Consider the following 15,818-nt stretch of genomic DNA (forward strand, 5'->3'; position numbering starts at 1 on the left):
TTCGACTTATGGACCACATTTAATAAAATGATATTTTAATTTAAACTGCTATCAAATAATTAATTAAAATTATTTTAATCCACAAATTACCTAACAATAGCTATAGATAAAAAATATTGTTCCAGTTTCATGCTTACTCTACAATCTCTACATTATTCGCCATTTAAATCCTAACAATACAATAACTAAAAAGATAATAACAACAGACAGTCACAACAAACAGCCGTTTCACAAAGAAAAAGTTTATTAAAGGGAACAATACCAATTTCACATTGTTTAACTGAAGTTACGTGCAAAGGCAAGCCATTGCTGTAAATAGTTGCAGTTGTAGTACACACTGGCGTAATGAACGAAGAACATTTTTTTAATTTAAATTAATTGATTACCAGAGGAAATTATGGTAGGATATATTTTATATCCGCCCGGATAGTGACCACTGTACATAAGGTGTTAAAACCCGCCATAGTCGCCCACGTAAGTGCGTTGCGTTCCGGGATCCGCCTGTGTATATCAGGTTCCAAAAGGCCGGCATAATTGTATCGATAGCCGAGGGGTAATCATTCGAGAGACATTCTATTGAATCCCACTCCACTTACCAACAGGTTCAGTGGAGTCACTTTGTCATGCTTGTATAAAAAACAAACTCTCGGTTCCTTTAACATCATGGTTATTCTGAGCATGGTGATCGGTAAAACAAAATCACCTAGATAGAATCACTCCTACTCATTTACTGGCAGTGATCAAAATGAATAATATTTACATTTATTTATATAAAAAACAGATCTGACTCAAGCCTTTAAATTATATCCTAATATTGAGAAACAAATTAGGAAGCCCGCATGTTAGTTTATTGCTATAGCATCATCTCTGTGTTTATAATTTGGTCTCTGGTGAAACTTAGTGTACCGACTTATGAATATGAAGGCACAGACTTAATTAAAGTAAACTGAGTTCCAGTGGCAAAAGGTGAAATTTTCCGAAAGTGAACCCGTCACAACGTATAGGTACTAATATGCACAAAAACGGTTTGCAAACTATTTTAATCATAATTACATTTTACATAAATTATACATAAAAGAAAGCTGGCAGGAATTGGATTATATGGACCCTTCACCACTGCTGAGTATTATATATTCATATTACGATAAGGCAAAATTATCAAGTATGTATGTTTGTAAGACATCTGGGACTATTGAATCATTTTAAAAATGTCCCCTTGGAATATATAATCGTGTGCCGTCGGCCACTTCACTGCATGGTTTAAAGGCCGATGGCTGGCACATGCGTCATACTCGTGAACGGGTGCAGCTTGTGTAGACTGTTCTGCCCATTTCGCTTACTATATCCAAGTATACGTTGGAAAACTTCAGGTTCAATTATTTCTCCTGAGAGGGTTGTGCACTCGTATGGAAATTAAAAATGTGTTGGTTATTTTGCGTGCATATGAATGAACTGCTCTAAACAACAATAAAAAAATATTTTTTTTCTGTATCATGCATTGTCGTTTATACCTTAACCAAAGTTCCTTTTCTCTATTGAAAACTGCTTTCCGAACTGGTGGTAGAATTAACATTAATAGAATAAAAATCATGTATAATATTTTACAGGCTGAAAAAAAATATTTAATTTTAATAAAATGCAATATTTTTTCGTTTCATTACTTAAATCATTCCAAAATTCTTCCAGATTACATGTAATTCATCAATTTAACAAACCGTGTACAAACTTGTCGGGGAAAAATCCAAAATGGCGGCATTAGCCTCCCGTGAATGTAGTTGGCCGAAGTGGCAGCATGAAAGGTGGGAACTGTAGTTAGTGCGCTAATTAGCAGTGTTCCTCGTATGACCGCCTTTGAAATGCACCCCATGTCGCCCACCCTTTTCATGGTTATATTAGTCTGCACGTTGGTATGGCACGTTCTGAAAACTTGTTACTATAAAGGCATGTTTCAGTAAACGATTGACTATTAATAGTAAATGTTTTAATGATATGTAAATTTGCATTGCTTTGATTTACATTTGTAAGTCATCATGCAATTATTTTGTCGTCATTTGCCGTCATTAACAGATATATCTGGGTACCATAACTTATCTAATTGTCCCACCAAATTTGAATGTACAAAGACAACTGTTTTATATATTAATATTAAACTTAGATGAACTATACAATATGTAAAAAAACCCTTTTCGAACTAATACAGGCATACAGGTGTACAGGCATTGGTATTTCCATAAAATAATATAAAAATAAAAATTCTAATATGAATACAATTTATAATATACGTCTCTACTACTAAATTAACTTAGATTGTCATATTCAAGTAATTGTTTGTAATACTTATTCTCCCAACTGAATAACAATTAACATAACTAAATATTCCACCTAAAATACTATCAACAATCGGACAAGGCCTTTTTATGTACTGTATATCTGGTTTGGTATAAATAGCATTACCTTCCTTTGATAGTCGGTTTAAAAAACATAAAAATATTTAAATCCACTATTTTAACGGGTAACAGCAGAAACCGTTATTTACATAAAAGCAAAACTAATGAAAACATACTCTATTTTACACGAACAAAGAATGAACGAGGGAAGAAAAATGTGCAAACACGAAATCAAGTATAAAGAAGCTTTAGACATTAGAGCTGTAAATGAAACTATGTATTTTGAAAAGGAGATTTATATTTGTTTTATTGCTTTGAATGTCGGGACGAGCTTGCCGTTCGCCTGATGGTGGGCGATACGAAGTATTTTTTGGTGTTACACTGCACACGCCATCACGAAACATGAGATGTTAAATCTGTCCAGTAGTTACACTGACCACAATGTTCTTCAAATCGGAACACAACAGTGGCCATGCACTGCTGCTTGGCAGCAGAAATAGACTGCGATGGTATCTACCCAGGCGGAATTTCACATATGAAGTACCTACCACCAGTAATCCTACTAATATTATAAATGTGAAAGTTTGTAAGGATGGATGTATGGATGAATGTATGTATGTTTGTTCCTCTTTCACGAAAAAACTACAGAACTGATTTGTATCAAACTTTACAGTAATATTGATTATACACCAGAATAACACATAGGCTACAATTTATTATGATTTTATGTAATTTGGTCATAATATAACGATACATATCAAGTCGGAAAAAAAAGTTACTCCGGACAACTCCTTCACGCGGGCGAAGCCGCGAGCAAAAGCTAGTATATTAATAAATCTGCTATAACACATAACACTCCCGCTCTTTTGTTGTTTTAACGTGCTCCGAAATTAATGGTGAGCCTGTCTGGCTTTAGTAGGTGCGCTTTTATACGACTATGGCAGACTGCCTGATGGTTACCTAAATATGCAGTCTTTGTACGATTGCTAGATTTCGAGCCCTTTATCTTGCGTATTTCAGAATTTACAAAACTACGTCCTCTTTAAGAATATAATGATACTTGAGAAAATCTTAGTAGAGCGTGCATTCCACACGTTAGGCGTTATTTTATTACCTCTGTGAGTTTAATTAGTGTGAGATATGGAACGCGCTAGTGCCAACACTGATTTGTAAAAGTTGTACTAAAATATATCGCATATTAAACAGTATATTATATTTTTAGCTCTAAGATGGGTAATAATTTTGTAAATTAAGTACTTAATTTATATACGTAAGTTGTGTGTAATATGTAATTTAATAAAAATAGGAATTGTTATTGTGACCAGCTTACGATTTTCTTGACATTGTGAATTGTTTGGAACTCGTAAATATAAATATTTGTTTAAATTGATTACGAAGTTATTTATATTAATACATTTCCCTAAATAACTTAAAAAGTAAAACTTATAAATTTAATGGCTCCCTTAGGCTAGTAACTGCATATTACATAATAATGCTGAGTAAATCAGCATCTACGTCTTACTATTAAAATAAGACGTAGATGCTGATTTACTCAGCTCACTATTACACTACCTTTCATATTGCGTTACTTATAGAACCCACTCACCTATTTTCTTGAAAATAACACTTTACTATAAGTTACTCGAACTCTAGATGTAGCATAAAAAGTATAAGTTTTAAAGGTTTTATATTATGTATTATATCAATTTAGCTGGCGGATATAGTAAATGTCATTGTAGTTTCTATAGCGATAGAAAATAACAAGAACAAAAAATGGTGTAACTCAAAGAGAATTATTATATGGAAAGTGTAACTATTATACATGCGATGTAGCGTAAGCTTTGCTAATAGTAAATAAATAAACTATGCTCTGTTTATAAATTTTAAGTGCGTTATTACTCTGCAACATATCCCATTACTAACACAAAATAAATGTCAATAAAAAGTAATATTAATTTTACACACGCTCTAATACCACTACGATTACTCTGAAGAATTCTCTGCAGCGGTAACGTCACACTTCCACTCAGAAATACATTCACGCATACAACATATTCGGACTAAACTACAAAATGGAAAAAAAAGGATAAAGTAAAACTGGAAATTTTTGGTGAAAATGTTCCTTATTCATAATACACAATGTTCCTTATACACAATGCTAGGGGAGGCAAAGACAAGTATGTGGTTATATTTATTAATGCAATGTCATAATGATCCTGTATGTATTGTTGTGCATGTATCTTGCTTGTATAATAACATAGTAATACCTGATAATATAAAGTGCAATCCAAATATTACGACCAAAGAAGCGTACGTCCCTCGGCATCAAATTCCAATTTATTTGGGGTCGGCGCAGCACATTTCTACTATTTTTCACCGTCAGCCGTCATTCTTATAATTCTTTTTCCCATATACTCCATAATTCAAAATATCTTTTCCCGTCATATTTTATCCACTGACGCAAATAGAATAGAAGTTGAACGTGTGTAGTTGCGTGTGTAACATTCCTTCAGGTTTCAGTTGGTCGTCACCTAGATAGCTAGTGAAAGGCTGGTAGGTTAGCTAGGTTAGGGCCTATTTGTTCTTGGTTAAAACGCGTCCTTCACATTATTTTATAAATATATAGGTATTATTTTTTCCTCCCACCTTCCAGCCCGAGCTGGCTTCCTTAGTGACATTATGTTTTTCTTTTTTAATATTACCTTTAAAACTAAATGTATTATGATTATCATGTTTCTCGGTAAATGCAAATATGTTCGCCTACATGACTAATAAATTGTTTTAATTATTTATTTTATTATAACTCCTCAACGACTGAACCGATTTTGATTACATTTATTAATATATAATTTGGTAGCCCACGTCTTTACTTAAATTATTAGACAGAGACATAACTACACTTCTAGCATCATTGTAAATCAACATCGTCATATAAGACTAAAGTTTCAATTCAGAGCCTAGACTAAAGTTTTAATCGAACCTAGGCCCTCAGTTCACAACCTAGCTCTCCACTACTGAGCCAATAACATTTTTTAAAATATACGTGAATCGGTCTGCCGCCCGTCCGTATAAGCCCGCGAAGTATTTCGTGCATAATTAATTACTTCGCGAAATGTTACCCGCGTATTAAATTAATAAAGTTTACCGGACGCTTGCATAATTTATATTTTTATACATTCCGTATACAGAACGGTATATATAATTTAACTAATAACGGCTACAAATATTATAAAATTGTATAGATACTAGGTTTTGTTCGCGGCTTTGCCCGCGGCTAAAATCTTTTCTGCTACAAGTCTCTAAAAGACTAGTGATTTATAACACCAATAGTAAGTCGGCATCTTTTTTTATTAAAAAGTCCATTCTTTTTCATCAAAGTCAATGATCTAGATAAGAAGTAGCCTGTGTTAATACAGTACACACATATACCAAATTCCATCCAATTCCATTCAGTTGTTCCTGCATTTACTTCCAACAAATATACAAACATCCAAACTCCGAAAACATCCAAATTTGTATCTGCCCGAATAAGGATCACTGTGCACATTTTTTAAACCCGCCATAGTCTATGTAAATATGACGCAATACGGTGTAAAGTAGTGGTATGTTTTCTTTGCGTTCCGATATCAAACTATGTAGTATGTATAATCATCATCATCATCATCAGCCCTCTACTACGGAGAGGGATTAGGCCTTAGTCCACCACGCTGGCCTAGTGCGGATTAGTAGACTTCACTTACCCTCGAAATTCCTATAGAGAACTTCTCAGGTATGCGGGTTTCCTCACGATGTTTTCCTTCACCATTAAAGCAAGCGATAATTCACAAAGAATACACACATAATTTTTTAGAAAAGTCAGAGGTGTGTGCCCTTGGGATTTGAACCCGCGGACATTTGTCTCGGCAGTCCGTTCCACAACCAACTAGGCTATCGCCGCATTCAGTATGTATATCTGGTTTAAAACATGCGGGTATAATTAAATTGACTAGCGAGGAATCATTTTACAATCACATGCAATTGGGTCAGATAGCCATGCCGGAATAAAAGACGAATATAAAGATATTAAGTGTTTCATATTTATTGATATAAGTTTATTAAATCCAAACATCTTTAATCGCTATATCTCTGTCTAGTCCGACTACCAGTTATGACATGCAAAAGCTTAACCCATACTGCCAAACAATGTTTTAATCACTTCTTTTTGAGTAAAGTACGAAACAATTTTGCCAATTATAAAGGCATTACAAAAAATTGCGTTTACTGAAGGAAATGAAATTCCAGAAGACTTAAGTGATTTTGTTGGAAAATTATTGCTAGCAAATAAGACCTTGTTGCTTTCAAATTATCGTGACATTTCTGGCAAGAGGGAATGACTACCTAAACTTTTGCTGGTGGTGGGATATATTTTATATCCGCCCGAATAGCGACCACCACACAAGATGTTCAAATTCGTCATAATTCCCCTTGTAAGTGTGTCGCGCACCGGAATCAGCCTTTGTATATCCAGTTCCAACAGGCCGGCATAATTGTGTCGAATATCGAAGGGTAATCATCTCTCGTCAGTTGACATACTATTGGACCCCACTCCATTTACCATAAGGTGCAGTGTTGTAAATGTATCGCGCACCGAAATCAGTATTTGTATATACGGTTCCAACAGGCCGGCATAATTGTGTCGACTGCCAAAGGGTAATCATCTCTCGTGAGTCAACATTCTATTGGACTTGGGTCACATTGCCGTACACATAAAAAAAACAGTCTTGGTTTCGTTTATTGGACATGCGCTTCTAGCTTGGGAAAAGAACTTTATGTCATGAGTATAAGAAACAAACATTTACTTGTGTATCAATAGAATATTTTCCCTAAATAGGATTCAGATACTACACACGGCAATCCAACCCATACATAGATTACATACCAATAGGTTACAAATAAATCTTCTAAAAACAAATGCTCTTAATGAAACGACTCCTTTATAAATTAGCCGGGTAACATAATCACTGGCTAAAGCGCGAAATCTGTATAATCTCCGTGTAATTTATTGTATTATTTAAGTTTACTGCTAAGGCTTAAGCATTTCGAATTCGAAGTGGATTGTGTTGACTGCTGAAGGATAATAATCCTTCACTCGATGGGTATAGATCATCATATCATTTGTATATGACATATCATATTGTCATATACGAAGCCGCGCCCCATTACTATCCCTAATCGATTATAGTGTGCGTAAGCAGCATGAGTGGATACGCACACTATAATGGACAGCGTTGGAGAAAGTGCTCGGGTCAGTCCTTTCATTCCGCAACGTCTCCGCTCAAAAAGTGGTGGGGTGCGTCTTCGTGGATGAAATGAAACCTTTACTGTGTGTGAACACCATTCCATGGGGGCGATTGACGTATCAAATAGCGGAAACTCGCCTTCCTCCGCCACCTTTATGGGCAAACACAAATCCAAAATATTGAAATTAGACTTTTTTCGGATTTTATCGCGGTTTTAATACTTTAGTTTTCTCCAGACGTTTCGAAGGCTTTGCAGCCTTCGCGGTTACGGGGGGTTCGCGGTTGCGGTCTCGATAAATATACAAACAGACAGACACTATGCGACGTAATTTCATGTGTCACAGCATTATTACTTTATGACAGTCAAGTATAATTTTATTGCCATATATAATATGCCATATATAAATAAATGACCACTGAAGTAAAATATAATTTGCCCAAAGGCACAAACTGGGCTAAGTAGACTTAACCTAATAATTATAACAAAAGGTCCACGTTTATTTCAAATGTTTTAACGTCACATACTTATATGACAAACTCACGAATCGCTGACTAACCGCCATTTACAATAAATGATTCCCATCGCTTTGTTCTACCCATCAGAAAAATGAAACAATCAGAAGAAAGGTTTTTTTGAAATAGTTACAAATGGATTACTTTTAGGTATTTTCTGGATCGGATCGAATCGAAGATTAAGTTTGGAATTATATAGTGAAATGACCTTAAAGCGGTAAATTAAATCTAAACTATGCCGTAAATGTGAAATAAAATTACGTTCCATATTTAAATTGAATTTAGAACCATTTTTAAAATTAGTTACAAATTTCACCACTTTTCCCTCTAAAAATGCTCAATAGAAAAAGTCTACAAAATTACCTAAAATAAGACATCTTAACGTCGTTAGACACCCATCACTGGCTTTAGGTCACGTTTCTGTCTCTTTTGACGGAACTGGAGGGAAAAATCCCGTCGGACGGTGATTGAGTTAGCGCCACTGTCGGCCGAGGAAATGGACCTCCGCTGTCGTCTGTGTAACGCAATACCGCGGCCCCAGACGCGCCATTTGTGATGCTTCGTGTTACATGCAGTGTAACCAATGGATTCGGCTTCGACGTGGTGCATTTTTATATACCTTTTTCTTCTCGCAAAACGATCGATAAATATGACGTTTTTGTGTGTATCGGACCTTGCAGTCTACACCGGGCGGATCGTGCGAAATGAAAAAAACATCTTGACGAAATCATTAAATTAATATTACGATTTCTTGAAAGAATTTCGAAAATATGTTTTTATATCTATCAACCGCAAGCCCACTAAAATACAAGTATTATTTTTTGATAAATAAAAATACTCAAAAGACTATTACTTTTGAGTATTTTTATTTATCTTGTACTTAACATACTTTGTACCAGACTAAGCAACAAATACCGCACATATAAAATCCGCCGTATATCTTTCCCGGGTAAGCCGGTATACATAAAAAAGGAGACCACTATAGTACTAACGAATGTTAAAAATGCAAAGATCTAAAGTTAGTAAACATTATAATTTTTGGCTATTGGCATACTCTACAGTTGTACTATTATGAATTTATTTACACACTTTCTACATGTATAAAGATATATAATGTATAAAGGAAGACTTAATGCTAAATTCGTTCTCTACCAGTCAATATTGGGTGATGTAGAGGTGAAGCAGTATAAGTACTTGTAAAAAATAATACCATAATATAGCAAGAAAAACAATACTCAATAAACATAATAATCAAATAAAATAATAAAATATAAACACAAATATTAATATATAAAATACATACTCGTGATCGTACATCGAGTGGGAGTGCATTCCAGAGAAGAATGGATTGAATTGCAAGAACGATTGAGTAAAGTAGAAAACGTATTTACGATGCTAAGAAAAAAATAAGTGTGTGCCTTCCATATCTCTAGATCTGCGTGTCGCTTTGTTCGAATCGCAACGAGGAAGCTCTTTTAGTACAAATGAATAAGGTTTCAATGGCTCAAGTGCCTTTAAATATAGCGCTACAATTCGAGAACATTTTTTATTATATTACGTCACGCCACGCCTTTTATTTGATGGAATTTCAGAAGCAGAGAGGAGACGAATTGAATTTTATTACTTATTATCTTTTCATTTCATTATTCCTTAGACTTAGTTCAATGAAACGAGATGTTTTATCATCATAATTTATCTTTATTTATGATAATGGCAGATCCACGACGATGTAACGTTGTAATAAAAGATTGTACGTGTGGAATGTATTTCCAATTTATATAATAAATAAATATATAATATCAGCCCTGAATCATATACTGTCCCACTGCTGGGCACGGGCCTCCTCTACTACTAAGAGGGATTAGGCCTTAGTCCACCACGCTGGCCTAGTGCGGATTATTTCCAATTTATGATCTTTATTTATTGGTATTTTTTTTACTTAGTTACTTAAGTTCTAATTATCTTTATTTTAGACTAATTGTAAATAATTAAATTTCAAATTTCTAACCTAGAACATTGTTGATATTATGTATTTGACTTCATCTTAATAGCATTATTTTAATGTTTAGTTTTTTAATTTTAAGTAAAATGTTTTATAAGTCACTGAAGATTAAACACTATAATAAATTGTATATTTCATTTTACGTGTGACTTTACTTGAGTCACGAGTCTGGTAGTGTCTCAGTTTCTTGCACAAGACTTGCATCTTAATGTGGGCTTACTACGGTAGATCTTTATCGCTATCTTATACTTACTATCTGAGCTATAAAAACAGCTAAGGAATAATAGAAAAAAGCATTCCTTTGTTGTTTAAAACATACCTTATTTTTAAAATAATCCTACTAATATTATAAATGCGAAAGTTTATGAGGATGTATGTATGTTTATTCCTCTTACACGAAAAAACTACTGAACGGATTTGGATGAAACTTTACAGTAAAATTGAATTTACATCAGAATAACACATAGGCTACAATCTATATTGATTTTGTGTAATTTGGTCATAATATAACGATACATATCACGTAAGTCGGAAAAAAAACTATCCCCTAAAACTCCATCACGCGAGCAAAAACTAGTCATAAATAAACGGAAACATTTTCTTAAAAGTCCGACCTAAATATAAGTCTATAACGATATGAACATATCATACAATGGACGCCAACCACCATTTACTAAACTCAACCTAAATAAACAAAACCCACATGTGAACTAATCATCTGAACATAGCAACATAAGCCAAACCACGTTGAGATTCGTTGCAAAACAATTTAAACTTGCACAAGACGCACGGGACCCGGCTCCAACAAATTAGTTCCAGCTAAATCCGCGGACAAAGTCACAAACCATTAAACGTTGAAAGCTAAACTTTCGTATCGTGCAGCCAATTAGAATCAGACTAACTTCATTTACTAGACACGCGGTAAATGCGATGGCATTTTCGTTGTATTATGTTTTGTATAATTTCGCTTGATCAAAGAGATCACTATATCTCTTTGTGATGCAAGTATTACTTCCGCATGCTGATGTTATTTTTATGCCATAATGGGAATAAAGTATAGTTCTCTGTTGGCAGGCAGCCTCAGAGAAAAGCAAATTTGTCGATTTATTGAGCACAAGGATGTGCTTTTATTAACAAAACAATCAGCTACTAAATACTCACCGTCACGATGCAGCGCCACGCATCGCTCCTAGTTATACTTGTATGACACAGAATAATAAAAAAATCGAATGGCGCGGTACAAAGAAGACATTATCAATGAATATATTATCAACAGTCTCTATCAGCCACAATTCCCGTTACGGGCAACATTACTTGAATTAAAAACTCCTATAACGTAAAAATCAACTGCCAGCCTTCCTTCACGATCAAACTATCATACAAACGTGTACAACATGATCTAACTAACTTGACGGAGAAAAAATGACGCCGTGTTAAAACAATGAAACAGCAATGGCGTAATAATTTCACTGCTGTAACACTCTACTGAATAGATAGTGTAGGCAGGCATAAGCATACTCGAGCACATTGTAATGAATAAACAAATACGATAAGGATACTGTTTATAGGTAGGTAGGTACTAGATAGTAAGATGTCCTCAAAAATATAAGAACACCTGGGTAATACAAAAGTAGCATCCTCTATCCTTCCGAATAATATTAATAGTCAGTAGTATAGATATTTAATTGTGAAATAGGCTTAATAATCTATTCTATACTTATAATAAATCTGTAGAGAGGTCAATTCTGTACATGAAATATATTTCCAAAATAATTATCAGGGGGTGATTAGGGATCGATACTGATGCCAAAAATGCAATTAGTAAAACTTTTGTCTGTCTGTCTGTCTTTCTGTCTGTCTGTCTGTCTGTCTGTCTGTATAACCGTTATAGAAACAAAAACTACTCGACGGATTTTAACGAAACTTGGTACAATTATTTGTCATACTCCTGTGGTGGTTATAGTATACTTTTCATCACGCTACAATTAATAGGAGCAGAGCAGTGAAGGGAAATGTTGGGAAAACAGGAGAAGTTACTCCATTTTTAAGCTTCCGTCGCGTGTGCAACCTTAATGGTTAAAGCTACGCAGAAATCATGTATGACGGAAATGTTCTCCTTAAAATTATGTAAAAATATCCCACGACAGCATATGTCTATCTTTTATGGTTGACTCACAATAACACGTGTAACTCCCGATAGCTTAGCAGTTCGAAGCTTTCTCATTATATTTGTCTACTCTTACGTTTATAACACTCTCAGTCATCCCTAATTAAAAAAGTTGACATTATTAAATATTCCATAAAAAAAAATCATAGAAATCGGTATAGAAACACCAAAGTTATACATGAAATACGCTAATAATAAGCCATCACGCGTGAATACTGAATCATGCTATAAGCTTCCTTCGATTTCACCAGGATCCCATCATCAGACCCTGACCGGACAATCGGACCACCTGCATACCACCATACATTAAAAAAACATCCCGACAAATTGAGCACCTCCTCCATTTTTGAAGTCCGAAATCCACGCGGGCGAAGCTGCGAGCGGAAGCTAGTACACAATAATTGCAGTGGCTATTATAACAAAACACATTAATTTCGCGGGAATCTATGTAGGATTAGGTCACGGATGATGAACAAAGAAAAGGATATAACGTTTTTTTTAATATAAATTAATTAACATTTCGCAAAAAGCGATCTAAATCTCTCGTTTCCATTTAAAAAACGAACATTAAAATCAAAAGCCACAATCTGTCCATAAAAAATATATTCAATTTCAACGCAAACATTTCGAATTTCGAACGAATGGCGAACGTAAAACCTTTTCATATAAAATAATTGACGCGCCGTAATAAAACTAAACACAATAATGGCCGGTGATAAATGAAAGTAAATGAAAGCGGGTTGGGGAAATTGCGTCGGTATCTCCCGGATTGACGTCCAGGGCAAGCCGGGCAAAAAAAACCCATCCCCTCGGATTCCAATCAGAGCCGCTCATTTATTGCAATTGGCTGATGGAACAAGATTTCCGTTGAAATGCCAAGTAATTCCACGGTTAACTACCGGCCTTTGCGGATTTGCAGTCGTAATTTATTAGGCTTTACGTTTTCGCTAAATTGTCAATCAGTTTGGACACGAGTTAGATTAAAAGGTTCCGTAAACAGGTGATTAACGTCATTATTGCTGCGCCTCTCTATTTAGTAATTGTCTAATTATTGTTTGATATACGAGATAGCCTAGTTGGGTGTGGAACGGACTGCCAAGACGAATGTCCGCAGGATCAAATCCCAAGGGCACACACCTCTGACTTTTCTAAATATCATGTGTGTATTCTTTATGAATTTATCGTTCGCTTTAACGGTCGAAGGAAAACATCGTGAGGAAACCTGCACATCTGAGAAGTTCTCTATAGGAATTTCGAAAGTGTGTGAAGTCAACCAATCCGCACTAGGCCAGCGTGGTGGACTAAGGCCTAATTCCTCTCAGTTGTAGAGGAGGCCCGTGCTCAGCAGTGGGCAAGTATATAATACAGGGCTGATATTATTATATTATTATTATACGAGAGAAAACAACAAATGACGAATCAAAAAAATATTTGTAAGGATTAATGCTAAGTGTAATTGCGATAAAAGCATAATTAAAAAGGTTAAAAAATCTACCGTGATTAAAAATCGCCCACAGATAAAGTAACAAACCCATGAGCATTACTAATAATAAATACCGTTGTAAACACATGTCTTTACTCTTTAAGATTTTTTCTTGCTTCGTCTAATATAAACGTCATTCAAAATAGCAAATAAAGTATTAACTATTAGAGGTACAAAACACGCTCATACTAGTCTATAAACACTCCGTTTTGTAAACGTACTGACGACGCGCTTCAGATGCAACCAACAAGTATTGCAGTCAGAACTATGCCCTTTTGTATACAAACAAATGAGCGCTGAAAATCCACCAAGAGTGTGTATATCAAAAACGTGCGTTCCGCAGAAGGTATACAATCGTTGTCAGCTACTACAAGCATGGTCTTCATAATTTTAGTTTATAAAGAAGGAAGGTTTTTATTGTTAAGCTCTGTAAAACCACCAAGAGCAGGTACCTATGTAGGTGTATCAAAAACGTGCGTTCCGCAGAAGGTATACAATCGTTGTCAGCTACTGCAAGCATGGTCTTCATAATTTTAGTTTATAAAGAAAGAAGGTTTTTATTGTTAAGCTCTGTAAAACCACCAAGAGCAGGTACCTATGTAGGTGTATCAAAAATGCACGTTTCGCAGAAGATGTATCATAGTTTTCAGGTACTGCAAGCAAAGGTAATCGTCTTCATCAATCTCAGTTCAGAAGGAAGAAGGTTTTTATTATTGAGACAAACATTTACAAGTTTTAATATTCAAAATGTAACAAACAAATATTATAATATTGTGCCAACAAAAGAAACCGTCTAGCAGTGCAATCTAAACAATACTGCAGCGTTGATTTTTCTTATGGGAGGGCCAGGTTCACTGGCCCTCCTGACACTAAATCTTTGATTACCAATTAAATATATGTCACACTTATATAATATGGAAAACATATAAATACATTAAAATTAACAAAACGTAAAACTCAACCTTTAAAAATACAATAACCCATATATCCAACCACTGCACAGCACACTATATGTAGACAGAGGAAAGGTAAAATAACACGTTCGGACCTCAGTTCAGTAAGCAACACCCAACCGTCAATAAACTATCCAGTTGATTTGAATTTGGAATCCCTGTCATTCAAATCCAAATGTTCGAAACAAGTCTCGAATAGGACATAATACCCACGTCAATCCGCAATTAATCCCCGTCGATTGAAATCCCACTGACCGCACCATCTCAAATGATTAGCATTAATTGAATAACAGCCCGTGCCTTGTTTCAATTAATACTGGGAACTTCCTAATCCGCTGGCAAAGTATCGTTGAGGAAAAATAGGTGATTTGTTAATCGTTTTTATAGATCAATAGCATTTTTAAACCGACTTCAAAAAAAGGAGGAGGTTATCAATTCGACGTGAATGCTGCAGGGCTGGCAGCACTTTGTTTTCGTATATTTCTTCATGTATCTATCTAGCTTAACTAACAATTTTAATTAGGCACCGACTCCAAAATTAGTAATCAGTATACACCTATTGTGTGAAATTATTTTTTGGTTTTGAGTGGTGTTTGAAGGCGGTTTAATTTTTTGTTAAAATTATTTTTATTTATGTCTAAGTTTTTCGATTAAACGAAATGAAGAGCCCGAGTGCAATTTGCACCCTTATCATCATGAGACGGAAAAATTAATTTGGCGAATACTGAATGCACTATAGTCTACTTCTTCATGAAGGTGTTAGTGTACTTTGCTAGTGGTAGGATATATGCTATATCCGCGCGGGCGGCAAACACCGAACACAAGTTGTTAAAACCCGCCATAGTAAGTATGTCGCGATTCGGGATCAGCCTGTGTTTAACCGGTTCCAACAGGCCGGCATAATTATGTCGACTGTCGAGGGGGCCCCTCTTACCATCAGCTGCACTGGGGTCACTACGTTGTGCACGTATAAAAAAACCTCCTCAAAGAGGTTAACACTTAAGACAGAGCTACAGTACACTTTACTATCCAAT

The sequence above is a fragment of the Manduca sexta genome, chromosome 12, assembly GCF_014839805.1.
Source record: "Manduca sexta isolate Smith_Timp_Sample1 chromosome 12, JHU_Msex_v1.0, whole genome shotgun sequence".
Taxonomy (NCBI): domain Eukaryota; kingdom Metazoa; phylum Arthropoda; class Insecta; order Lepidoptera; family Sphingidae; genus Manduca; species Manduca sexta.